The 27,517-nt window shown below is 41.5% G+C and overlaps 1 protein-coding gene across 5 annotated transcripts in view; it reads right to left on the bottom strand.

Annotated features, from left to right (window-relative positions):
- The window catches only part of HIVEP2 (HIVEP zinc finger 2), a 183,016-nt gene that overhangs the window by 85,886 nt on the left and 69,613 nt on the right, over window positions 1-27,517 (bottom strand). For 3 of the 5 annotated variants that reach the window (XM_046669002.1, XM_046669004.1, XM_046669003.1), the window contains one exon: window positions 26,564-26,750. The exons of the other annotated variants lie outside the window; for them this stretch is intronic. The gene's annotated coding sequence lies outside the window, so the exon portion shown is untranslated. The remainder of the gene's footprint in view (window positions 1-26,563; window positions 26,751-27,517) is intronic. 5 annotated transcript variants of the gene reach the window in all.

Below are 27,517 nucleotides of genomic sequence, written 5' to 3'. Positions count from 1 at the left end.
ACAGCTAGAATAATGGCACATGGTTTCATAGAAGAGGTCGGACCTGATAAGGCCCCAGGTTGGGAGGATGTGGACAGAGAAGGAGCAGGAACCAGAAAAGGAAGTGTCTGGAGTTTCAACATGGGAAAACTACAGTGCACCTCCTTGTGGCTGTAGATATTACCATTTGAAACTTTTTCCTCCCCAAAGCCCCAGGACGCAGTTGTATATCCTAGTTGTAGGTCCTTCTAGTTCTTCCTCGTGGGAGGCCACCACAGCATGGCTTGTTGAGCTGAGCAGTGTGTAGGTCCAAGCCTGGGATCAGAACCTGTGAACCCCAGGCCACTGAAGCAGAATGCACGAACTTAACCATTATATGACCAGGCTGGCTCCTCATTCAAAACTTTTCACCAGAATTCACTTTTAGCCAGATGAAGGGAGCTTCTGACCTTGTTTAATATTTGTAGGTTTGGGAATTATAATGCTGCTCCAGGGCAGTAAAGAAACAGGCAGTTTTGTCCTAGTCTTATGCAGATTTTCTCCATTGGCAACAGCAACAGTGTTAGTGACATTTTAGGTTTCAGCCTGGTAGCACAAAATTACCATTTTTGTATATATATTTATGCATCCCTTTGATTAACATATGTCTCTAATGATTAACAATTTTAACAGCATTAGAATATAACTTTTCACTACAATAGAATTAATAATCTTCTGTTATCCAGAGTGTTTGAATTTTACTTTTATAAAAATGAACACTCTTTTCTCCTATAAGATACTTTTGGATGGCACATGCCCACACAACACCCTCGGCTCCAATATTATTCTTCCCTTTCCTCCCACACTGGCTGACAATGGGAAGAAAACACATCCAGAAACAGAATGAAATTATTAATGAATTATACCTTCGTTTTTTTTAATCTCCTTAGGGAGCTTTTCCTGTGAGCCCACAATATGTTGGATATATTGCCCAATGGAATGAACAGAAAAGGAACAGAGGATTGCAAAGGTCCAATAAACATGAAAATTCAATCTCAACTTTTTTTTACTGAAGAAAATTATAGGGAAGTGAGGATACCTATAAGCTGCAGGAGGGAAAGGAAGCATTTGAAAGAGAAACAGTACATTTTAGCATTCCTGGGTCAAGTCAACAATCTCACTGAGTTCCGGTTCCGTCTTTGGAAATATCAACTTCACTACCCTATTGTAAGCAGAAAGAAAGGATATATGGAATACTTGCATATATTACATTTCATGTCAAGGTTAAATGCTATGACTATGGTTTAACCACAGCTACCATCCCTTCCACGTTTCTGTCCTACAAGACTTCTTGAGGCTTGCTGGAAGACAGAATTTAGACAGTGGATTATGCCAAATCTCTGCAATTTCAAAGCATCTACACTTGAAGATCCCAGCCGCTTGCATCTCTAGAGCCGTGCTAAATAAGGCTGTGGTATTCAGGATGCGCCAAGAGAGTTACCTACCCCCCCAATCTAATACACACTCACGTGCAAAGACTCATGAATGACAAGAAAAAGATCTTAATATGAGGGTGCTAACCTGTTACCCGTGAATGGCTGCCAGGCACTCAAGAGAATGCAAACAGGCTTGCCCCAAAAAGACCCCGAGAGGCTCGTCTTCTGCAAGTCTCTTCCCCTTTCTACTCTGAACCTTTCAGGTGTCCTCCCCTAACTAGGTCACGGGATCATGCGGGCTGCACTCCCCAACAACTGCAAAAACAACCTTCTTCATACCAGGCTGCCCAAAATGAAAAGTGTTCTCATTAGCGAAAGAATTACTTTATGAAAACAAGCCAAACAAACAAAAAAAAACCTGGGACATTATAAAAACTTAATACAAAGAGACAAATAATGGTTGGTGAAAGATGTATTTGGGGAATGGGTTTTACCAGAACAGAAGCAAGAAACTGCTCCTCCCGGAGCTGTGCCACTACTGATCCTATTCAGACACAGTGCACGGGGCTGTGTCACTTGAACTCGAGCAAGGTATGATCTGCTTTCAGCTTTCTGAGGCGATTTCTATTTGAATCAAATTGGCCCTTCTGAAAGCAGATCATCAATGAGTAATTCTCTCTTTCTTTCTCTCTCTCTCCCCCTCTGGTTTGTTTGAGTCTGGGCTTTCGGTCAGCTATAAGGCAGAGTCTCGTTTTTCCTTCCTCAGCATCTGTCATTACAATCCTCTGTGCTTACTCGTCCACCTGCTTTTAGAATTACCCATCAATATGACTAGAAGTTCTGAGAGTTAGATTTGCAACAGCACAGACTTCTAACTACAAGCCTGGAACCACGGCAGACATCAGTTCAGTTAAGAAAGATTTCCGGAGCCAGAATTATGGTCCTCACTAACCAGGCTGCCAGGCTAGATCAAGTGAAGGTCAGCGCTGTGTCCCCAGAGGAAGCTGTTGAACTCGCTGGGTCGGTTCCCCTGAGCCCTGCCAAGGAGGCCCTTCAGACTGACAGCCGACCTGGCAGAGCCGGTGTCTTCCCCTGGCTGGGAGGCCCTGCCCCGAGGACAGGCACCAAAAGCCAGCAAGGCAAAGCTGAGTGGCTGGGGGCAGCCACTTGGGGCCGACACAAAGGCAGGCTCCCTTTGCCATGGGAGCGTTAGAAACCTCTGACGATGACTTGGGCTGTAGAAATGTATACTGCGGGACAGGACACCCCTCCTGGCACTCTGGGTGAGCACTGCGCAAGCCAGGGCAACTACAGCCTGGCCCCAGGACAGCCTGCTCCGCACATCAAAGCCGGAGGCCCCGGGAGGCTGGCGAGCGGCCAAAGACGCAAAGAGCAGCAGGGGAGTGTGTTGCCTTAGGACAATGGCAAACTGGGACGTGGTGGAGTCTGAATTCCAAGCACTGGGGAGGTCTGCTCAGAGATCTTACCCTCTCATGCCAGGCTGTGATTTAATTTCCTTTGCAGAAAAAAAAAAAGGAAAAAGAAAAAGAAAAGAAAAGAATATATATTCCCAAGCCTTCTGTCTGCAAAAGCAGACAGCACAATGTGAGCTAACGGACTCTGGTCATTTTCAGCTCACAGCCACTGTCTGAAACAATACGGGAAAGTGCGAGGTGACACTCTCCTGTTCATCTTAACAGGGCATTACGGCTAAGGGGTAATTAGGATCATGTAAATGCAAACATCACTGTTCTATTGCTGATATCCTCCCAGATACTTCCCATCAATTCTGTTTAATTACAGAAGCACTGCACGTTACTTAGACCCTGACAGCTTGGTGTATTGGACAGGACACAGCACGCAGTCTCGTTCTGGGTAAGGAGAACTTGAGATGAGCCATGGAACCCTCAGTCGCAAAGATGACTCAGCTCTAGGATTTAGAAGGTCCTACCCGGAAAAGTTTACCCACTTGCTCAACAGAAATGGAGTTAGTTTGGGAATCATCTTCTCCTCCTCACTTTATTTTACAGCTTTTTGCAAAAAAAAAAAAAAAGTAAAGAAAAAAAACATCTGTAAGAGAGTAAAGGAAAAATGCATCAATCACTCTCCCTTCCATGGTCTTGAAATGCGATTCCTAGGGACCAGGATGAATGTGGTGAGCGTCCTGAAGCCTTTCGGGAAGCAAGTGTCAGGAGAAATACGGCACCCTCAGGCCACTGAAGTGACAGGGTGCCATGAGCAGGAGCCATGTTGCATACATACTCACCAGAACAGAGAGGGCCTGGTGAGTCTCCTTTCAGAGGAAAGGAATACGAGTTGAGGGCACTCAGCTTTAGTCCACCCTGTACGTCAGGGGTGTCCTTCCAGCAGCACACGCCTATTCAGGCAGCGGCGTGTCACAGACCAACATGTCATCCACGGTGGCACGCAATGGGTGGGATACATCCAACGCCTTGCCAGTCCGTGTGGGGAAGGCCAAGGTACAGAGTTTTCCTTGATTGCATAAAACGTAGAGCTATTTTCAGCTTCTGAATCATCGTTCTGGCTCTTTCACCAGTCCTAAAGCGATATTACAACCCTTTAAAAATATCTTTTCTATTCAATTTTCATTTATTTTAACATCAGCAAACACTTAAAATATTCCTGAGAAGTTTCAAAAAGATGAAACTATGAAAGAACTAAGAAAAAAAAAAAAGACCAAGAAGAATTTTACAAATATTTGCAATTTAAAATGGTCACTCTTGCAATGGGAGTGGGTCAGCCCCACACTTTCTTCTGTTATCTTCAACCTCTTTATAAAAGCCTGGACAACTAACACTTAGCAGGACTTCAGTGTCTGAGGACACAGATCAATTTTGTTTCAGTCACACTTCTAAGACGTTGAAGAGAAACCTTCAATAACAGAAATAAAAAAACTGTTAACTGATATAGGAAGAACCTTAGCTATTTCTGTAATAATTCCACTGGGATTTGTGCTGGATGTTATAAAAACAGGATGTTTTGTTTGTTGTTCCTCATAAAAGACTACCGAACCAGTATAAGACTACGAAATACATCAAAACTACAAATCTATGTGAGGATTGCTGGCATTAAAAAACAAGATGGAATTTTTATTCGTGTATTTAAAATTTTTGCTCAATGTGGGATGACCTCCGGAAACATGTTTCTTGTTTTCACAAACGCCAAAAGGGAAACAGTTACATAACATAATTCTGCGGTGGTCCAGCATCATAACACAGAGAACTTAATCTTAAATACAGGACAGTCACAGAGAAGTCTTCACTGCTAAGACTTCTAATTTTTAAAATTACCATGGATTAATCCATGGTAACTAGATACCTGCTCCATTTAGTTAGAAGCTAACCCTAACAACACAAGGACGCCAATAATAAACTTTTTCTAATGTTAATTCAATGCAAGGTAATGAAGTTACTGGCACCAAAGGATGAAATTAATATTAGTGGATTCAGAGATAATTTTAATGGGTATGTCTAGCACACCCAGATATACAATCTTATCTGCGAGTATGGGCAGGAAGCGGGGAGACGGAGGGGAAAGCAAGGGTTATCACCTCTGTTAACGAAATCATGATTTTTCACTGCTCTCTCCTTAAGTAGACAGAAGTGTATATATCATCCCCGTATCCCGACCCACAAGAGCCCTATTTAGGAATGAAGAATAAACGGGGAGAAAGTGTATCTAGGAAACAATTGCACCTAAATATTTTCCCAACTAGATAGTTTAGCTCTGCTCTGCTCATTCAGGTGCTTTTTGAAATAGCTGGTAAAGTCACTTCAAAAACTGCACCTGCTGCCACCATTCCATGAAGGAGCCTCCGTTCTAGCCAAGTGAAGCACCGGGTCGACCAGGTCCAGGAAGGAAAGAGAGGCTTCGCCTCCCTTCTGAAGCCTCAGGGGCCACATCTAATCACCAAGGCTGATGGTTTCATGTCTTACAAAACTATAAAACAAGCCTCTTTAATACTTAACCACTTACAAACTTTTCTGCCTAGGGAAATAAAAGTTTTGCGTCCTATCTCAATATCTCTGATTTACTATTTCTGTCATCTGCTCACATATTCAACAATAATTTATCAAGCATCCCTCACACCCCAGGAACTGTGTGGCATCAGAAGGCACACAAACGTGTTTTCTAACCACCACGAATACCTGGCCTGCAGGCAGAATGTGAAGCGCTGTGGTACAAGTGACAGTGGGCCCCGCAAGACACCAAGCAGAGGTATCAAGGGAGGGCTAAGAGTGGAGACACCTGAAATGGATCTGGTGTAATCAGCAGCAGCTTCTCAGGCAGACAGAGAGAAAACCAAGTTTGAGAGGAAGTAAAGTACATTTGGTTTTAGAACAAACTAGGTTTGAGGTGCCTTACAAACATTCAGGCAGAAATGTTCAAGCAGACAGTTAGACATATAGATATAGAACCTGAAGAAAGAAGTGAGCTAAAAATCCAGCTGGGAAGACCTCCAGCATCATCAGCTTCTAGGGTGACACTTGAAAGGACCGGCCTGTGTAAACAGTGTGGGAAGCTACAGAGGGTAACGAGCCCCAGGGCTGCACATTGGGGAAAGCCACAAAGACTGTGTGTGGAAGCGTGGAAGGGGCTGAGAACAGAGGTGGGGACCAGGTCACAACGTCACAGAGCCAAGTGGAGAAAAAATGAAATAATAAACAGAGTCAAACGCAAATCAACAATAGGTCAAATTAAGTCAAAGACCTAAAAGATTTCACCGAATTTCAAGACTAAGAGGTTATGATATTCTTTTCTAAAGCAGGGGATCAAACCATGATGCAGTCAAGATAGGTAATGTAGGAGCTAGAAAAACCATGAGGATTATTGGTTTTAGTTTGTTTACTTTCAAAATGGAAGACATTTGAGCATGTTTAATTTTCCAAGTTGAGAGACTTTTAATAACTATGGTCCTGAAAAAAAGAAATGTCCTAACAAGATTTTACTGGATTAAATTTTGGCCACAGTGGAGAGACATAATTATGACTTGACTGCGTTAAAGTAAAATTTCAAATTCTCAACAATTAACTAACCACTAATATTGACTTATTCATTTGGGCAGCCAAAAGGAATCAGTAAGAAATCACACAAAACTGGAGAAATCGTAAAAGTAAACCTACTAAAAGGCAAAAGTAAACTCTGATCAGAGAATTTTCAAACTGAACAAAACTTTACAAGTTCATCCACTTAAATCCCTTATTTTAAAACAGACTTTAAATCAATGCAATGAGAACAATTCCTTTGGGAAATATCAAAACCAAATTTACATTGTGTATGATGAAAGAAATTGCTCATGACAAGGAGGAGCCACAAAAGTCCCCTGTTTCAGAAACTTTTATCAGTTGTATTCAGCCATCTCAACAGGAGGCAATTCCTGAGTGGCCAGCGAGCGCACCAGGAGACTTTGTGAAGAGACCCCTAAGGACTCCCCGACCTCTCACAGCCTCAGCAGCGAAGGACGAGACCCATGCTGCTCACGCTGCTCAGGCTGGGGTCCTGCCCCACACTGCTCTCGCCTCAAAGTCACGATGCGACAAGGAAACGTTTGAATTGAAAGGAGTAAACAAGAAATTATACCAAGTGAAAAATGTTGGTTTTACAGTGTGATGGTTTGTGTTGTATGATTATAATTGAAAATCCAGTTTTATTCATCTAATGAAAAATCAGGAAAAAAGTGCTTCTTTAGAACTTTGAAAATGACATAAAATGGGTTCCAGAGAAATAGAAAAATAACAGAAGCTCTTTCATACTTCTTTTACAAGTTTTCCAGCTCCCTTTGTCTTTATGTTTTAAATAAGAGATGAGGCGGAGGAGAATGTCAAGAGGAAGCATCTTTATCAGGCCTGCAATAAATCAGGTCTGGTAATAGGATTTGGCTCCAGACCACGAGTGGGGTCCACCTGCCCTCAGTCTGGCAGGACTTAGGACTGAGGCTCTTTCATATGTAGATGCCAAGCATTATCCAATTTCTTGAGAAGATGTAGCAGATAGTCTTATGGCAGCCAAGACTGTTTAGATTACTCTGATTTTCATAAAAAGGAAGCTTAAAAGTTCGGGCCTACTGAAAACATTAAGAAGATGAAAGCTCTAGAAATAGTAATGGAGTCTGAAACAATCATCACATAGAACGATAAAAATCATCAGCATTTACTGCGTCTTTGTGCTCCAGCAACGTGCTAAGTGATTTGTATGTATTTTCTCATGAAATCTTTTACGAGGCAGGTGCTATTATTACCTCCCTTACAGAGGACTTGATGCCCCAAGAGTTTATGGAACTTATTCATGGCCTCACAGCCAGTGTTGAAAATGGTTTTCTAATCCAGTGAGTCTGACTCTAAACCAACGCTCTTGAAAATATATACATAGTGGCAAGATAGGAAGATTCTTGGGTTGAAGAAATACAAGTACCCCGCAGCTACTGCAGCTCAATTTTCAGTTCCACTCATGATTTTGATCTGGCAAATGGACCACCAGTGCCAAACCAAAGAAAGGTTAATATATTGAACCATTCCTGACTACCACTGTCTACACTAGCAGGACTGAACCACATGGCCACAGAGTTTGAGGTGAGTCAACCAGGTCCATCTACAGCAATGATGGAATGCTTTCACACTTAGAATGAAGGTCATTGCTCTAAATTTGGCAACAAAATCAAAATCTTTCTTATACAGCTCAAGAGTTTTCTTTCACCCAGATCATTGTCCTAATTTACATTGGCACTGAAAAGTGTTTATTAACTATAAAATAAGACTAAAATTGATGGGTTTGGAGGACATTATACACTCATGTCCCACTACATTTTTTGGAGGGCATGCCACGCCCTCCTTCTCCAGAAAATACAATATTTCTTTGTTCCTAAATAAAAGCCACAAATTTCCAAAAAAGTAACATAACTTCACTACTTGATATTCTTTTAAATTTTATTTTAACTTCATTATTGGGAAATATCTTTATTTAATTTTTCTATCAAAAAAAGCATTATGCTTTTCTTATAAAATGTTCATGATAAACTTTTCCTCCCCTTATTTATTCAATTATTCATTCAAAATACAACAATTGTGTTCTCCCAAAGCCATGGTTCTTGTCTTCACGGAACTTGTGGGCTAGTGAAGAACAGACATTGAAAATAGAGTGTTACTGGGTGATCCCATAACAAAAGGCAGGCTATGTAATCAGAAAGCAATGTAACAGTATTTGAGAAAGGGAACTCTCTTCTAAATGTGCACGATTTAAAATCTGGAGGTTAAACATCGCCCCTGTCATGATCTGAAGCCTCATAGTAAGAGGTGATTAAAACACACACATTTAAATCCCCCAAAACTATACTCTCTTTCAAAACTGCTAAATGTTCCAGGGCACCCTGAATCCAGTTTGAAAATCCTCAGTATAGATGTTCTAGAAACTTCCCAAAAGAAGTTTCGGGCCACCATTCTCATATCCTAGCTTGCACAGATTTATCACTCAGTCGAACACATAAATTTATGCAATTTGACAAATTTAGAAGGGAAGGGAGAAAATACAGATAGGATTATCAGAAGCGAAGACCCTTTCGAGTCTTGGAGTAGCAATCTTTTCCATTGTACTTTTCAAGTCTAAAATAATAATCTTTGACAAATTTGATGTAAACATTTATTATTTGATATAGAAACAAAGAACAAGGTATTTTGGTCCTTATTTTTCAATTAATTGAAACTCCCCTTAGTTTAATTGCACACGCGTACAACATCTGTCTTTTCTTGTGCCCATTCTAGAACCTGCTGAGATCCCAGTTGTTTTCTTATTGATCTGCTTCAGTTGGTATCTCAATCCATAGATTAAGGTGTTCTTCTTTCCCTCTTTTGGCAACTTTGGCAGACTAAGTACACTTGGCACAGATCATACACAAGAGCATGTCCAAATGGAATGCAAGGAGACCGCCTGATGCCTCTTCTTCCCACATCAGAGAAGCAAACCATGGCTGGTCCAGCTTGTCTGCCCTCCAAGGCTGGGGCGTAGGATGGGAAGGTACAGTCCCAAAGGAGGGGGTGTCTAAGCTGCCTCCTGAGGTTTGAGGGAAGAACTCACTTGGAACAGGTGCAAGCAGAACTACTACACCTCATCTTCCAGCCCGCTCAATGCTTCCTATTTAAAATGTCATGTTCCAAACATTCGCTTTGAAGCCTACTATTTGACATTTGGAATGTGTCCTTCTAGAACCACAGTCACAACCAGTGATTGGCATCTCAGGCTAGCCTAAGGCGATGTAATAAGAGTACTAAAGGACCTATTCACCTTATATGGCATAGCTTCTATTAGAAAAAATCGTCATACTGAGGGCTTGAGTCAGTAGGATATGAAACTGCTCCTCACTTTTTCCTACATAGGCCCTAGAAGTCTAGGTAGAACTCCAAGAAGTAAATAATGAGGAATGGCAAGGTGCATTCTCCGGGGGCAGAGTGATGAGGCCGGGGCATCAGCGGGAAGAAGCTCAGTGGCTCCAGTCTTTTGCAAAGGTGGCAGTAGGGGTCCAGACTCTTCCGCCACCTCCAGTAGCAACGGCGGCAGAAGAGTGGAAGAGAAGAGAGGACACAGAAAGTAAGTGAATCAGAATTGAGGGCAGTTATGAAAAGGGAGTGTCCTAAAGCTGAGAGCAAAAAGAAGAGACAGGGAATTCCTGCCACACGCCAGCAGGGGAAATCCCCGGGTTTAGGTTGTCATCCACTTCGTCACTGACTAGGAATATTTATTATTTAGTAACTTAACCCTCCCATCCCTACTTTCTTACTCCAGCTTCTTAGAGTGAAGCTTTACGTTATTAACGAAAATCTGCTTCAGGCTGGAGATGTGCAGTGCCCCTCAGATTTACTGCTAACCTACAGAAGTTCGCAACAAGGGTGATTTTGTTTCCCCAAGGGACACTGGGCAATGTCTGGGGTTATTTCTGGTTGTCACGACCAGGGAGGGGGTGCTATTGTCATCTAGTGGGTAGAGACCAGGGATGCTGGTAAAGATCCTACAATGCACAAGACAGGCCCCACAACAAAGAATAATCCATCCCAAAATGTTAATAGCCCCAAAGTTGAGAAGCCCTCTAACTTTGTAACTGTGCTGTGGTAACTTTTCGTCACACGTGACTGTGCTCTTAATGTGTTTAAGCGATGATAACACAAACCCTGCAGACCACCATATCAATCAAACTCCATCATGAAGATCACACCCAACCAAGAGAAATTCTACAAACAAGCAACATTGTTCTTCAGAATTACGACGTGTGACGTCTGTTTTTTAACTGAAGAAGTAAAATCAAGAGAGCCAAACTTTGAGAGGCCGGCAGAGAGAGCAAGGCGTGAGCTTGGGATCACCCGGATCAAACTGCCGTTTTCTAGAGCAGGTGCTGTGCCAGCTCCCGGGAGAACGTAAACCTTGCCACGATCCTGCTTCTTAAGCATCTCCACCAACAGCAGCTGTGTTCCTCCCCAAGCATCCAATGACAACCCAGGAGCATCAGCTAGTCCCGAAACGCTCACAGCTCTCCAGCATCATAGCAACAACCTCCCCAGGAAAAGCCTTACTAGGCTGTATGTGTGAAAAAGAACGAAAGCAGGGCCACTATCAAGACACAAATACAGTAGTTCCATGACCCAGGCAAGGAACATAACCTCTTTCTGACTCTCTCTTTCTTCAACTAAAAAGAGAAAGTTTGGCTTAGTCATCTCCACCCTTCTTGTCAATTCTCCCTGCCATGATTGTTTTCTCCCCAGATGGTAGTGAAAAGGGGGCTACTCCAAAGAAAGTAGGGAAAAGCGACCTTGGGAAACCATCTGTGATGACGGCTCCAATCGTGGGGTGTCTGTGACCACAGCAGACTACCCACCCAGGCAGTGAACAGGCCCACAAGAGAAACCTTTTTCAACAAATGCAAAACATGGCCCCAAGCTTGACAGAGCGAGTCTCCGTTGAGCTCCAGGCTGTATTAGAAATGATGACTGTCAGAAATCAAGGAACGATCTCCACGTGTGTGTGGCAGGGAAAGGACTGGCGGTTACACGCTGGTCTCGTCGGCCACAGCCTCCTGCACAGATAGCCATCACCTCCCAAGCACCATCTTCTCATTAGGAAGGACAAAGAAGAGTACAGTGCGTTTTTAGCCACGTCTTCATAATAAAAATTGTCAACAAAAACAAAATGGGAGGGTAACACAGTATGAATGTGAGGAGCCGATACTGTACCGAACGCTTCATGTGGTTAGAACCATTTGGCAGAGGCCCAATCAGTGCCCAGGAACTGTTCAGCGTGACTGAAGGCTGAAGTGCTGGGATGGTTTTCCTGCATTTCTCCACCACAAGAATGGATGCTGTTTTCCTGAGTTTCCCCCCTGAGATTCTACAGTGTGCTTCTGTTCATAGCTTAGCGTGGAAGAGCAATAACGTCAAAGATATACTCAGGCTCCACCAAGTATAAAAAGTAAAAAGTGGTATTTCTAATCCTCAAGATTCTAAAAATCTGAACAGGAAAACGTATTAAAAATACACCATAGTGAGGGGATACATAAGAAGAAGTGAAAGTAATATATATCCATTTTTCTGCCATTTCAACATTATCACAACTTCCTAGGGATATGTTTTCCCAGCTGAAACACCAGGATTTTAATATATGTTTGAAATGTGAGGCTTTCTGATAAAACCTGTTTGTTTGCTGAGTTGGTTTTTTTTTCAGTAAGAGCTGGTACTTTTTAAAACATCTGTCATCTGCACTTGAGAGTACTTGACAAGCGCTGTCTCATAACTTTCTGCCACACGCTGGTGAGGGGCAACAGCAGGTACCCTCATCTCATTTCACTACGAGTCAGACGGACAGCAAGGAGTTAAAAATAGATCTTCACGTGCTCCCAGTTCCACCCGCCGCTCCTCTTTAACATCCAGGATTCTCCCCAAGCCACCCCCACAGAAAGGAGGGAAAAGAATCCCCTTGGACTTGTGCTACGGCCACGGAGAGACTGAAGACTCAATTTACAGTTCTTTTGTGGTGAAATGAAAAGGCAGATGCAAGGAGGTGACTTCCTTCTCACTGCAAATAACTCGAACACGACCAACGTGCTACAGAAATCAATGACAGAACGACTGCCTTTTTCGGAGCAGCCTGAGCGGTCTGTTGGACGGAGGCATTGCTAAGCTGAGGCACGCTGCCTGGATCAAGGCCTGCAAAGCAGCTTCACAAGAGAGAAGCGAGAGTGATTTACTTATTAAAGAGACAACTGTAAAGTCTGATACAAACGGACAAGCGTAAAACCTTCAATGCACAGACCAAATGCTTGGCTTGGCAACCATCAAATGCAATAAGCAATGAAATCTAGGTTATATTACTCAACTTCCAAAGTCTAATGCCTCTTTTTATCCTCAAAAAGATGCCATCTCCACGTGCACAAAGAAACGGCCTGCGAGGGAGAGCTCTGGTTAAGAGGGGCTCCCCAATTACCCTGAACCCACACAGGAAGCTGAGGGGAAACCTCAGTGACTAGTTTCTACTAACCTGGTCTTCCGTAGACGGATACAGTGCAGCTAAAGGGAATTACTCCATTTCAATTTGGTTCGAAAGCATTTGACATTGTTCAAGACAGCGCAAATCTCAACAATAATTGCCCAAACAATCCTTCTGGGATCCTTGTTCCTCTGTTGTTCACAAATGCGGCAGTGATGGTGCCTTTGTGAGATTCTGAGAACAAGAGACACCTTGTGGCCTCGATTTTACTTTCTGAATCATTATTGAGTTGCCAGCAACCAGGAAATACAAGCAAAAAATAAAGAGGTCCAAAAAGTTGTTAGAATGTGGAGCTTGAGTTCAAGAGCAAATTACAAGAACTATTACATCACTTGCCACCAAATGTTGTCTGTCAACTTAAAAAAAAAAAATCCAAATAAAGAGAGAATTCAAACAGTCCTTCAAGAATCAGCTATTTTATGGCTCCTAGGTCTGGGTCATTCACAACTCCCGGAAATAGCTGTGTGTTTGCCAAACACTCTTATTTTGTGTGTTCTCACGGGCCTCCAGGACTGGTGCAAATTGTTTTCCAAGCACCATCTGGCCATAATGACCAGGTTACTGCTGATAATTATGCTTGCCTGCCTATAGGTTTGTCAGCTAAAGAAATCCACAGGCGGCTGCCATAATGAGCAGAATCGACTTCTGGCACAGCTGCGCTGACCACAACGCATTAGAAAAACAACCCTCTTTGCAATAACCAGTTCTGGGCATCACTGGTTAAAAAAGACTAGTTTCCTGTTTTTCTCAAAAACTTCAGAGTGTGGGTATTGCTATTTTTTACCCCACCCACACCTTTTCTCTTTAATTGTTGAAGATTCAGTGTTGTAAACACCTAATCATGGGCATTTTTTTATATTAACGCTCCAGGTTTAATTTTCAGTCTGATTTGTCCTTTCCAAGCCGGGGCCTCCGCTGAGCCAATACCCACGTGGGAGGAGGAGCTGGGGCACCGGGTCAGAGGCCTCGGGAGGAAGGGGGGCGCCCCCCTGGAAAGAGGCACTCAGCCTGGGCTTGGACACTCCCCCTCCACTCCACATTCGTGCCCAGGACCAGGGGCAGAACAAAGGCACCTCCAGGTTGGCTGAACCCCAGAGAGGGAGTCTGGCAGCCTTAACATGGCATAAAGCATCCAGTGCCCCATCTGACGCAGCATCTCATTTATCCTACTGCTCCACTTCCTCACTTGGAAATGGTGATTCCTTTCTTTCTAGGGGGTTCTAAACACATGTAGGCAGCACACATTACCACAAGGCTGTTCTCCCTGCCTGACCCCATCAGGTCCCTGCTCCTTCCAGACCCTCACCCTACCTAATTAACACATGCACACATACACAGCACCTGTGCCAGGAAGGATGCTATGTATCTGTCTCCCACACCAGGACAGAAGCTTCTCAGGACAGGCAATACTGTTTCCTTCACCCCTGTGGCCCCTGCACCTTGAGCAGTGCCTGGAAAACAGCACTCGATTGTTAATGTTTGTTAGAACAAATGCCCTCTCCCTCCGCTGCTATTCACATCTGCCTTCAGCTCACCTCTGACCTTCCTGTGCCTGCCTCTGTGCAAACCCTCGTCTACTCCACTGCAGTTGACTTTACACTGGGCCTTCCCATAAGCCCAGAGCTCCTGGAGGTGGAAACTGCACTCTGCCTGCTGCACAGGACCAGCATGCAACAGGTACCCAATAAACGCCTGCCGGATGCTGTCAAATGAATCACTGTGGTCATCTATGTTGGGGGCCAGGGACTCTGCAGACACTGCAGGAATATAAAAATGAGTAAGACACAGATTTCTCTCTATCGTTTTTCCTTTTACTTTTGGACACTACAAAAAAAGTCTGAGGCATTTCCTAAGCGAACAGCATCCGCTCAAAGGCAAGGCACTAAGACTGAATCCACATGAACTCATCCAAACAAGGACCAGAGAAAGAATTCTTTTAAAGGAAGTTGAAAGTAAAATATAGATTGTTGTCCTGCTAAGCAAGAGGTTGAGGTAATATCCTTTGAAAGTCACTGAAAGGGAAGGATTCTAACCAAAATCAAATCTTTATTTGGGTTAAACTTCACAATAAGGAAAGGATAAACATTTTTTTTTCTCCTGTAAGTTCTCCTTTTAAAAGAAAGGCAGAAATTCAACAGAGGCCTCTATCCCCTCAAATCTTCTACATTTTTCCGAACGATAAAAGAGATAGAAAGTCTGAGCCACAATTATACTTAAATGTACATGTGTTGACTTCACATGATTCCCACTGATTGTAGGAAGAATCAAGGGGATAAAAACTTAAATAAGGCCCTCAAGTGAGGGAAATAAATTTATAGTACTTATTATTTGTGTCAAGATTTTTAAAAATTACTTATATGTACGCTCATATTACCAAGTTCTGCAAGCCGTACACTACGGTCGCTTCTGGCCCTGGGAATAGGCCTTATTCCTAACAAATTTTGCAACTTGTCTAAGTAACAGATAGACTTTTTAAAATGAGGTAAAACCTCTTTAATTCCCAAGTGTTTCATTTAAATATGGAAAAAATAAAAGAGAAACAGAAGTTAAGCCAACCACCATTTCACAGTGGATCGATTTTCAAGAAAGTTAAAAATTTTCTTGGAGGGTCCATGCACACATCAGATAATTGAGAACACACCAAGCGACAAATGAAGGCAATGCAGACAGCACATTCACATGCTGAAGTGCATTCACAAAGGCAAATGCTGGTTAGAATAACAAAGCCTCTTTGCTTCTGTGTGTTTGGGAATAAATACGGTCATTATTATATTTTACTACTAAGCAGCAAAGACTTTCCCTATTCATTGACAGATCAACCAAAATAGCCTTCCCCAGTATTAATACTCACATGATGGATCTATAAGAAGCAATTTACCAATAATGACAAGCTCAAACATATATGCCAGATGCTTGAGATGAATAAACCACAGTCTCTACATATGAAAAAAAAAAAAATGCAATGCCACGTCCCATGGAAACCAAGGATCTAACGCAAGAACATTTGATGAACTGTGAGCCACATGACCAGCCCAACAAAGTAATTCTGCTTCTCACAGGTGTCCTTGGATAAAGTAGAATAGCACTACACAAATGACAGGAATTTTTAAAAGACACATATATACATAGTTTTCAGTCAGGCTGATGCTAAAAATTAATATTCAAAAAAACAGAAAATCTTTCTTTCCAAGTCATCAATAAATACCCTTGAAATTAGCCCTCTCCCTTGAAACAATTTAATGTCATCTTAGGTTCTAAGTGGTCAGCCCTACACTAACAGATTATAAATAGATAAAATTCAGTGTATGCAACTTCTGTTTAGAAAGGGATGCCATTCCGATGTGGACTCTTAATAAAGAACTGGTAAGTAAGCAGACCAGACAGGGTGGCAGTCTTACTGGAGGTTAGAACTCGGCCCACATGCAAGAGCAGATGGTTATTCTGGACAGCTGCGGGAAGATGGGGGAAATAGCTTGAGAGCTATCGATTTCTGTAACGATTAAAACCAACGACCACCACAATGAAACAGCACTTAGATTTTTATAATGTTACTTGAAAATTTTTTCAGGAAATTTTAGGGTTATCAAGTTAAGGAGACACGTCAGCCCAACAATCTCCAAGACTCTGTTATCAATATTTTATACCTGCATCACTTTGCCGCCCTTCATTCTCTCTTCCCACTAGATAAATCTCCATAACAGAGAAGAAACACTAATAATTGAAACACGTGTTTGACTAACATAATTATAAGAAAGAATGAAACAAACTTATTGTACTAGATGCCAGATTTGTGAAAGACAAGTGTCACTCCTTCCTCAAACAATTTTCAACAGTTAGAAAAAAAAAAACAACATATGGATTAAATAATGCATTTGCCACTGCAGCAAATGAAATATATAAAAATGGCAAAAACAGGTTTGGTTATATTGTTCTTATAAATTCTCTGTCCACAGCTCCATATGTAATACACCGCAAAATTTAATATGAAGCCAGAGATATCAGAACTATAAATAAACTCTGAATTATAGTAGTTTGGGTCTCTTTAATACAAATCCTGAATACAAGCCAAGTCTTTTCTCAGCCTGGTCAATGTTCCTGACCTTAACATATATACTGTTTTTATTTTAAAAACCTCAGATCTTTTTGGAAATTATGAATTAACTTCTTTAAAATATTAATGGCTAATAATAGTTACTACGTATAAAATAACTACCTAAAATATTGCCTTCTGCAGAATCAAAAAACATATACGTTATAACATTACAAAATATTTCTAAAGACGGTGCATGGCAAATATCAAGTGATGAATCCCTCTAGAGATTTAACTGAGTCCTCAGAAGCAAAGGGGAAATAAGAGAAGTTTACAAAGTGTCTCCCCAAAGAGGTCAAATTTGATAGTAAACGTCATGCTGGGTTAAAGCAAATGAAAAATATCCAGAGTTTTCACAAGATTTCATGTCTGCCTCCATCTAACCACGCGTTTCCATATTACACATTTGAGGGCCAGCTCTTCATCAAACTCTGGGACAGGAGCTAGGATCATACAAAAGTAAGATGCATTTCTTTCTATGGAAAAGCTCCCATTCCATTGAGCACTGATTCCAGGAATACTTCTAGTTCACAGGTCCCTAAAACACATTTATAAGGGACTTTATTTAAATGCCACCCTTATTATTTTACGTAGCTTTTGTCCCAGTATGGAGAAATGTTTATATTGCTATAAACAAAGATTGCATTAAAAGGATATATATGTGTTAGCAATTTTCAAATTAAATGTGCCCGATTTACCTCGCCTCTTCCACTGGAAAGACCACCCAGGGAGCAGCCAGACCAGCCGAAGGGCTTAGGGGGATCCCCTCCTCTCCTCTCTGCTCCCCACACTGAGGATTTCACCTCTCCCCGTAGTCCTGCAGCCTGGAACCAGACCCGACCTCCGCTTGCCCTCCCTCCCACTCTCCAGCCTACAGGAGTGTCGGCAGGCGCCTTCCCAGATCCCTTCAACCAAGAGCTCCAGCAGTAGCCCAGAATCAGGAGTGGGAGAGCCGCTGCTCCCACAAGGGCAGAAACAGCCGTGTTCCCCAATACCACGGCTTGTCACTCAGAAGGCATTTCTCCAGGGAAACTGACAGCTAGGTGTGTAACTCCTTAACTATCACTAATACTTCAAGTACGTTAAAGGTCATCTCAGCTTTTGTGACCTAGCAAAGAAAAACAAATACTATCCAAGAAAACTGTTTATAAGTTGAGGATATCTTACATGCACAGCGAGGGCAAAGAAACCAGAATCTTGACATATGACACTTGTTCATCCAATAATTTTTTGACTACCTAGTAACTTCTAAGTATATACATTTGCAATTACATACCTCAGTTAAATGCCTTTATTCTGCTCTGTATTGCTTTTTCCTTTTTTAAAGATTGCCTCTTCCGGAATTACAGCCTTCAGTTCGATCCACCCCGCCCCCCCCACCAAAGAATTAAATACAAGTAGAGGAAAATTCACTGCACACAACCTGTCACTCACACGGATGACACCTGATGGTGTCCCTCTATAGTCTCCTTTCCCTGAAGGCCCAAATCCCAAAAGAACAAATTCAGCCAATTCCATTACAAACTGCAATTACCTCCCTAGGGGCTGAAACACAAATGCAAGTTATCAATTGTCACCTCAAGTAATAAATACACATATATATGTGTTAGAGCTTAGAAGTGAGAAATAGACTCTTCAAAAGTAGTTTCCTCCAGCAGGAATTTCATAATAGCTTATTGGGGTTTTGCTGTTTTTGTTGTAGATTTTTATTCCCCAGTAAGAAAATAAGTATCTTGACAGTCACTGTTGCTCTAGGAAAACCAAATGTCTGAATAATTCCAGGTATCTCATATGCTGCCATTTTTATAATTCAAGATAGAATTTGAACTGCTATATATAACCCATGAATTCAAATCTTGTTTTCTATTATATTTCTAATTGCTTATTCAATTAGGATGTGGGATGGTACCCATTAATGCTGTAAGGAGCATTATAAGAAAATGCTGAGTGAAAGACATAAAAATCCTAATTTCATTAAAAATTAACCAAAAAAGATATTAGGGTTATGCTACTAACTAGTGAAGGTCTCAAATTTTTAAACTGAGAAGAGCAGAAATGGAAAAACTTTTAAAGACTAGTGTTACCATTAGCTTTCTCTTTGACTTGGTTCAAAATCCTTGCATAATTAATACAGTAATACATAAATGCATATGAACCTACAATACAGTAATAATGATAAGTGCATGTGAACCTACCACCTCTCTTCACTTGCAGTTTAATTAGGTGACTGACTTCAGGCATACTATAAATTATAGTGACAATTTAATTACTTCTTTAATTGCACACTTAAAAGATTTATAAACAGGAATAGAACAGCCTAGTACTTGAAAATAGGCACACCAAAGGAAATGAAGCACAACCCAGGATGATGACAGAGACAGACGATTCCTATAAGATAGAGCTGAACCAGAAGGAGTTTTGCATGCTTCAGTACACAACTGCTCTACTGCCTTACCACGAATTATGAACAACCTACACCGGCTTCTTTACGACCGTAACTGTCTTTACAAGGAAGGAGCTGGACCTCCCACATTTTTCTATGTCAGTTATGCCTCTGGGCCTTACCCAGCAGGCCTCCTCTTGCAATCAAAAAGCACAGACTTTTGAGAGAGTCAGACCTTTGGTTCAAAACCTTCCTCTGCCATTGGCCACCTATGACCTTGACAAAGTTAACCTCTCTGGGCTTCAACATCTTTATTTGTACAGTGAAGAAAATAGTTACTTTGCAGGGCTGTGATGGAAATTACATAAGACAGACAGTATGGTACACTGGTTGAAAGGCATACTCCACCTCTTACCACATGTAGAACCTTAGACAAGTTATTTATTCTCCTCATGCCTCAGTTTCCTCACCTACAAAATGGAGATAATAACAATTGCTTCAACAGCTTGTGGGGGAACTAAGTTAATACACATAGAGCACTCCTGGTTGGCACACAGTAAGTACTCAGAAAACGTCAGCTATTAGTAAATCACTGAGCACAATCATTGCCACACGCTTCCTTTCCTCAACCCCCAGCCACATAGATATTTCTAGCGATAAACAGTTCCTGAAATTCCATCTCTGCTGTGAAGCTTTCTTGTGGAATTAGGCAAGAGCTAACTGCTTTATTATCCCTGTCCTATGTATGTGTATCCATATCGAAGTGCTTAGCTTTAATTTTAAGTCTCCAGAACACACGTACTTAGTCTGGGAGGTTCTCTTCGTGAGGCATGTGCAGCCTTACGAATTCAAATATGCCATCAGACACTTAGAAAAGACGTGGACAATCACCAAAGCAATATGTATTTTGACGTCAATGATAACACAGAATTACTGGCAGGACTTATGCGTCGAGCTGTGCAACAGGCTTTCTTTTCATCTTTAAGGTGAGCTTCTCCCTTAACTGCTTTAACCGTAGCAGGATTTCATTTTTGCCAACAGGGTTCAAGTGCAAGAAGACTCCACCCAAGGCGGCTAATTACCTCTCCCTAACTGCTAAAAATAATTCACCTTTCCCTTGAACTGTCTTTATAAAAGGTGAACAAGAAGATAAAAATCAAACTACAATTTTTTGATGGAAATTGTTACTTCTCCTCTCTGCCCCACGGTAAACTGGAGAATGAGGAAAGATGGAAGATGGGGAAAGACGGAGCCAGTGGGTTATGAGGAATCTTAGGTGGGGATAGACTGACTCCAATACTTCTAACCGGCTCTGGGAAGTGTGGTGTTAATATTCCTCTAACAAACAACTGGAGATGGGCCCTGGTGTAAAAATTTACTTTAATCAAAATACACTTAATTAGAAAACATGATCGCCTGCTTACATCAGAAAACAAACATTTTATTCTTTTACTAGTATGTATTTTCAATTGTCTTTTTTTTAAATTCGCATGCTATTAAGAATAAGCTTTGTTAACAACTTTACAGCCAAAACTAATGAACCCTATGCATTAATGTGTCTTTCTTACTGTACAAGTCAGGCCATCATATATACTCAACCAGTTTTTATTAACTATCAGTGGCATTTATCCACTATGGCAGCCAATCTACTGTACATTTGGTCAAAGATAAAATAAATATCTGGCTTGAACCGCCTTCTACAAGCCAGTTGTTATCATCACAGATTGATTGCAACAGATATGCTCTTGATACACAGAACCCACACACACCATCTCTGACGCTCCCTCCACCCGCTTCTGTGACAGCTTTGGTCAGCGACAGCTGCAGCTGACACATTACTGTACTTGAAGAATGTGGCATACATATAGAGATTAGATGACATAAAACTGTGAATACTGGACACAGCTCTTAGAAAGTTTTCCTGAGCTAGTCAGAAAAGAAATATATGTGATGAAAGAATCTGTGTGTGCCATCAGTTACCTAGAAAACGTGGAGAAATAGTTGCTTTCAGTAATCAACACATTAATAGTGGAGGAGAAGCATGCAAGAGTTGGAAGGTCTTAAGACAATAAAAATTCCAGTAGGATCCCATGTGAAATTCTTGAAATTGTGTGCTATAATAGGTCATTTATTTTTGTATATGTTCTTATTTTAAAAATAAGTCTCAGGGCCACCCATCTGAATAACCCAGGTTCAAGTCTTATATATTATCATTTTATACCTCTAATCTGGCACAGATTAGCAGCAGAAAGGAAACATATGTGTATAATCTTAAAACTAGAAAGACATCACATTGTAAGACTGCAGTGTCAGAAATTTCCGTTTCCAAGAGTTGCACAATGCTTAAACAATAGCTGTCCTGCTGAGCTACTGAGGTTCACTTAACCCACAGGCTGGCTGATGACTGATGAAGGGTCAAGAGGCTAGCAGACTTTGGGTGCACGGCACTTCAATCCTTTATCAAAGATGGCACCAGGCCATGTACTACAATAACAGAACAAATACTTCCTTTTACCATACAGTAAATTCCTTCCTCTGATTGGCTAATGCTTCAGCCCATGGTTCACAGGAGTAAAAGTACATTCTATTGGTAGCAAAAGACATTTTAAAAAGCAGTCACTTAATTCCTGGCCAAGAGAAACGTCTATATTCCTACAGCAGTTAATAACCAGGTGTCTCTATTTGCCTCCTTACACTAAAACCTCCACTAAAAAGTCCATGAAGAGACTTCTGAAACCCAATTTCAGCAACTCCTGCACAACTGTTTCACAGAGGCACATGCCCATCTGCGAAGGCAATTCAATCTTTAAGTATGTGCATGAGGAACGTATAGAACGTTCTAATCACAGAGAATATTTACTATATGGTAAACCATACTATTATTTACATTTATTTGAAGTTAAAAAAAGAAACACTATCAAGTCATTGTTATAAATTAATTCAAAATCAAGGGGCTATATCTATTTTGAAAGGAAATAAGGACATAAAATATTCCTCCAAATGTTTGGAATTCTGGGGAATTGTATTTGTTATGGTAACTGACAGCTCATCAGAAAACATCTCAACCCATATTGTAGAAAAATCTTTTTCATAAATGTTAAGCATAATTTATTGCCTCTATAAATATAGTACTTTCTCCTTTTTTGGTGTGATGCTGAACATCTATTCAAAATTATAGCATAATATAGATTTAGGTCAGGTAGAAGATCTGAAAATATATTGAAAGTCACAGATCAATGGTTCTCACCTAGGGATGATTTTGCTCCCTCAGGGACATCTGGCGACGTCTGGAGACAATTTTGATTGTCAAGACTGAGACAAGGAGACACTACTGGTGTCTGCTGGGTGGCAGCCAGGGATGCGGCTGAACCCCTACAACACGCACACAGCCCCCCACAACAAAGAGCTGTCCAGACTCAAGTGTCAATAGCACCAAGGTTGAGAAATCCTGGCCTAGATGTAGCTTCAAAAACTAAGTCACTGTTACCCACCACTTCGCTGAAAAATGAAATGCACATAGACAAAAAAGTTACATTACAGCTAATCAAAAATTTAATGCATAAAAAATTTGATGAACATATATTGTACCAACTAGATACAAATTTCTCATTCAGAGTAGAAAATGATTTCATAAAAATAATATATTCCAATGTAATACTAAATTCAATCTTTCCTCATTAACATGCATGAAATATTTCTTCTAATTTTAAAATTTGTTCTCAATATTTTTAAAATCTGAAGCAGTACACTGAATTTTTTCTGATCACTTGATTTTTTTTTTTTTTGAAGGAAGATTAGCCCTGAGCTAACATCTGCCACCAATCCTCCTCTTTTTGCTGAGGAAGACTGGCCCTGAGCTAACATCCTGCTCATCTTCCTCTACTTTATGGGTGGGACGCCTGCCACAGCATGGCTTGACAAGCGGTGCATAGGTCCACACCTGGGATCTGAACCGGTGAACCCCGGGCCACCAAATCGGAACCTGCAAACTTAACTGATGTGCCACTGGGCCAGCTCCGATTACTTGATTTTTAATATGCAAACAGGACACCCAGGTTAAGGAGAAAATCAAACTTAAAATTGTGTTGAATCTCAGAACCAAACAAAGGGAGCAAACTCTATTATATAACAACCAGCATTTTAAAAGCGTACACTTGAATTACAACCGTAAGACTTACTTAAGACAAACTAAGATTTAGATTACATACATGAGTAATTTTACTAACTTCAAGTTTATCAACACAGTGACTCAAAAAAGAGTTAAAAGCGTATTCCTACTATGAATCTTGTATCCTACGTGTTCAACCACTCAGGAGGTGCTCATTACCTTCCTTTCCAGGAAAAAGGAAACACTGACAGTTTCTCCCACAGAACATTCGGAACGGACCTTCACAGAGACAAAACCCAATCTTCACTCAGGCCTCAAAGAGATAGGGGCCGTGCAGAACCTTCTAGCAGCAGCAGGAGCAAGGCCAGCCCTGAACAGCCGCAGGTGATCCCCGGGACCCCCCCAACAACCCTCAGGTCTGAGGCAGCACATGACTCTGCTCCTTTGGGATTCAGCACCAGGGTTATTACGAATATGAATTTTTAAATAGCAGTGAGGGACCAGGGTATTGGGAGAAAGGAAATTACTGCCCAAGTCCAGGAGGTCAGCTTCTCTGACCTCACTGTGTCACTCACTGGCCACTTGTCTGTAAGCCTGTCATTGAGTGTCTCAGCCATAAGTTTCCCATATCTGTAAAACAGGGCTGGTTGTGAGGATTAAATGAAATAAACGTATGTAAAAGGACTCCGTAAACTGCCAGGCACCACAGAGCACGTGAGTCTGTCGATGCGAAGGGCGGCCACAGCCCGACCCACCCTGTCCTTCGCTCTCTCGCCCCGCCTCCCCGCTCTCTTTCTCCTCCTCGCAAGAGATGCATCATCGAACTCAACCAAATTCCATTAATTAGAACCTAAAACAGCATGGGAGATGGTACAGTTCACCCCCTCACATAGCCTTTCATTTCCCTCTTTAATCTACTTCGAGTGCAGACGGTTTTAGAGGCATCATTCCATTTAAGCTTCACAACCGCCCGACCACATCATGAAGGTACCCTTCCTGCCCAGGTTAGAAAACAGTCACAGGGAGGTTAAACACTTGCCAATTTTCACCCAGCTAGAAGTGAGGGAACCAGGACAAGAAGCACGGCAATTTAATTCCAGAGCCAGTACTCTTAGCCACAACCAAGAACAGCCTCTCATTTAAAAATGAAGTTATTTATAAAACCAAGCATCAGTTTTTGTAAAGTAAGCGACGCGCAGTTACACACAATGTAAATAGACGGATTCTCCTCCCTTCATAAACCTCCCCATCACCTCCTTTCCCGACAATCTTGGTCAGGACCAGGAGAGCAGGACCGGTGAGAGCAACATTTTGCCTAAGACGGCATTCCATCAGCGAACCAAATTTTCTTAAGTGCAGGAAAAAAGTAGCTTCCCCAATGAGAAAGTCATAATCATCTCTGACATTGCAGAAGTGAATTACTGGGATGTTCAGTGGAAAAATGCAAAGCAGTGAACACACAAAAAAATAGCAATGATAATAATAATAATACATGCTTATTCATAACACCTCCCAGCTTACAGATGCTTCCATATACATTATCTCGTTAGACTTGCATCATCCAGCAAAGAGGGTAGAAGGTTTGCAAGTAGTGGAAGGAAGAGACAAGTCAGGTGTCAGAATAACCAAAGAGAGAACTAGTGTCTTAAATCCCCAAGTTTCTTGTCTACTCCATGGCCAGAAATGCAATTTTGGAGTTTCTGAAGGGCCAGGAAAGAATACAGATCTTGTGATTCCAAAATAACTTTCTTATTTTCATTCTTATTTTCCTCTTAAGGAAAATAGAACAAAAGCCTCAGAAAAATAATTCTATCCACGTTTTTATATTATAAATAAAATCATAAAAATACAAATTGTACCTTATGGAACATACACTGTGAATAGATTCAGAAACTAAAATCACAGAAATATGTATTTATAAATTAGTACAGCTGCATATGTTTACCTTAACACCTGATTAGGTCCCTTTCAATTTGATCTCTCATCTCCCCAGTTACTACTACCTCTTGAAGGCAGACAAAAATGAATGCCCTTTGTCTGTCCCCCAGGGCCTAACAGAGGACTTTGTACACGGTTGAGACTCAGTGAAGGCATGGATCGCTTAATTGATGGAAATTAGGCTGTCAGCCCACTACTACAAAATAAATGGTCTTAAAAATATACTGTTGCCTTGAGGGTATTATGTTGAGTGAAATAAGCCAGACAGAGAAAGACGAACTCTGTATGACTCCACTCATAGGTGGTAGTTAACATATGGACAAAGAGAACTGATGGGTGGTTACCAGGGGAAAGGGGGGTGGGGGTAGGGCACTAGGGGTGAAGTGGTGTACCTACAACATGACTAATAATGATGTACAACTGTAATTTCACAAGGATGTTAACTTTCATAACCTTAATAAAAAAAATATATATATACTGTTGAAAACACACAGGTAAGCAACCCAACACTCACTGAAATGCAACTTCAAGCAAAAGCAAATCACAGATTTCATGGCACTGCAATAAAAACGCTCCTTTTGAATTTGACAGCTCCCAGTCACTGAGGCCCATACTAACACACAGGGAACCATCCTCTAAAACTGCTGAGGTATCTTCTGAATCACTGCCATTACCTGAGAAAACCCCAGGAAGTGGTTTGACCGAGAAGCTGGACCAGTGCGTAGGTATCAGCTGATCTCTCTCACACGTACGCCCAAGCCAGCAACAATGGGGGCCTTGTGAAACCAGGAGTAACCTTCCCTTATCTTCAGTTGTTTGGGAAATCATTTCTAGCCCAGTGAGTATATAACTTGGGAACAAGTCAAATGGTTAATTATTCACTGAGAGTTTAGTAATTAATCTGTTTTAGACCAACCACCTGAAAAGTCAGACCTAAAGAGTATGAGGATGTCCGACGTCTGGAACAATGAGTCTTTGGAACCATTTCCAAAAAGCAGCAATCTTTCCTAACCAGTCACGACCAACCGAGAACAACAACTACATGCAGGCAGCTGCTGGCAAAAACTGATCCAAAAGTGAAGGGATTTCATAAAACCTTTCAAACTCACTTTATTTTAAATATAAATCGATGCCATCTTTTTCTGTGCAAGTGAACAGGTGGTGAAGATCACAGTACCACTGGGTGAAACACCAGCTGCTGATGAGTGTGGAGGGTGGCGAGCCAGCGAGCTCACCAGGAAGGAAACCATGGAATATCAGAGTCAATCCTCATTTAAGCAGCATTCACATCGTTACCTAAAAACAAAAGGAAAAAGTCCAAGTCATCCTACCAAACCAGAACTAAGGAGATACTGTGATTGACCTAAACACACAGGTCTGAATTAAATATTGACCCTTTTCCTGCAACAGAAGTTAGCCCTTTTATGGCCAGTTTTGAGGGTTGAAGTAAGATGTCATGCAGTATTGGGTTTCTTACAGTTCATAAATTGCCCACTTGACATTTTTCAATGTATTACTCCAATAGTTCCCACTCATTTTGACTGAGGCTCCCCGAATCCACCGTTTCTCTATATTCTAAGTCTTCCCAATCCCAGCCTCCATAGGTATTAACTCCCAAGGATCTAACAAAGTCACACCAGCAGCCATAGGACACAACTCCCACATCAGCAGTATTCCCCTAACAGAAGGAATTCGCAATGCCAATCCTAAAGCATTACACAGCAAACCTTTCTTACAGACATTGCACAGCTCACACACAGCATGAGGATGATGCACAGTAACACAGGGCAAGATTCACCTGCCATCGACACCCGGCAGCGCACCCAGCCAGTGCTCGCCCAGCTCTCCCATGCAAAACCACAGCCACCTGTTGGGAAAGCCTCTCCATCTATTCAGTAGAAAGAAATGGCTATTCACCCCAAACAAGATATTCATGAAAGAAGACTTTTTTCTCCTCTCTACTTTTCCAAAAGAAATGGATGCCTTGAAAACAAGTTGTTTATGCAAAACAGCAAAGTTTGAGATAGACTGAGAATTAATCCAATCACTGGCATTATTTAGAG

The sequence above is a fragment of the Equus quagga genome, chromosome 8, assembly GCF_021613505.1.
Source record: "Equus quagga isolate Etosha38 chromosome 8, UCLA_HA_Equagga_1.0, whole genome shotgun sequence".
NCBI classification, from domain to species: Eukaryota; Metazoa; Chordata; class Mammalia; order Perissodactyla; family Equidae; genus Equus; species Equus quagga.
The sequence above is the reverse complement of the archived record's forward strand: the minus strand, read 5'-3'. Positions and strand labels throughout refer to the sequence as shown.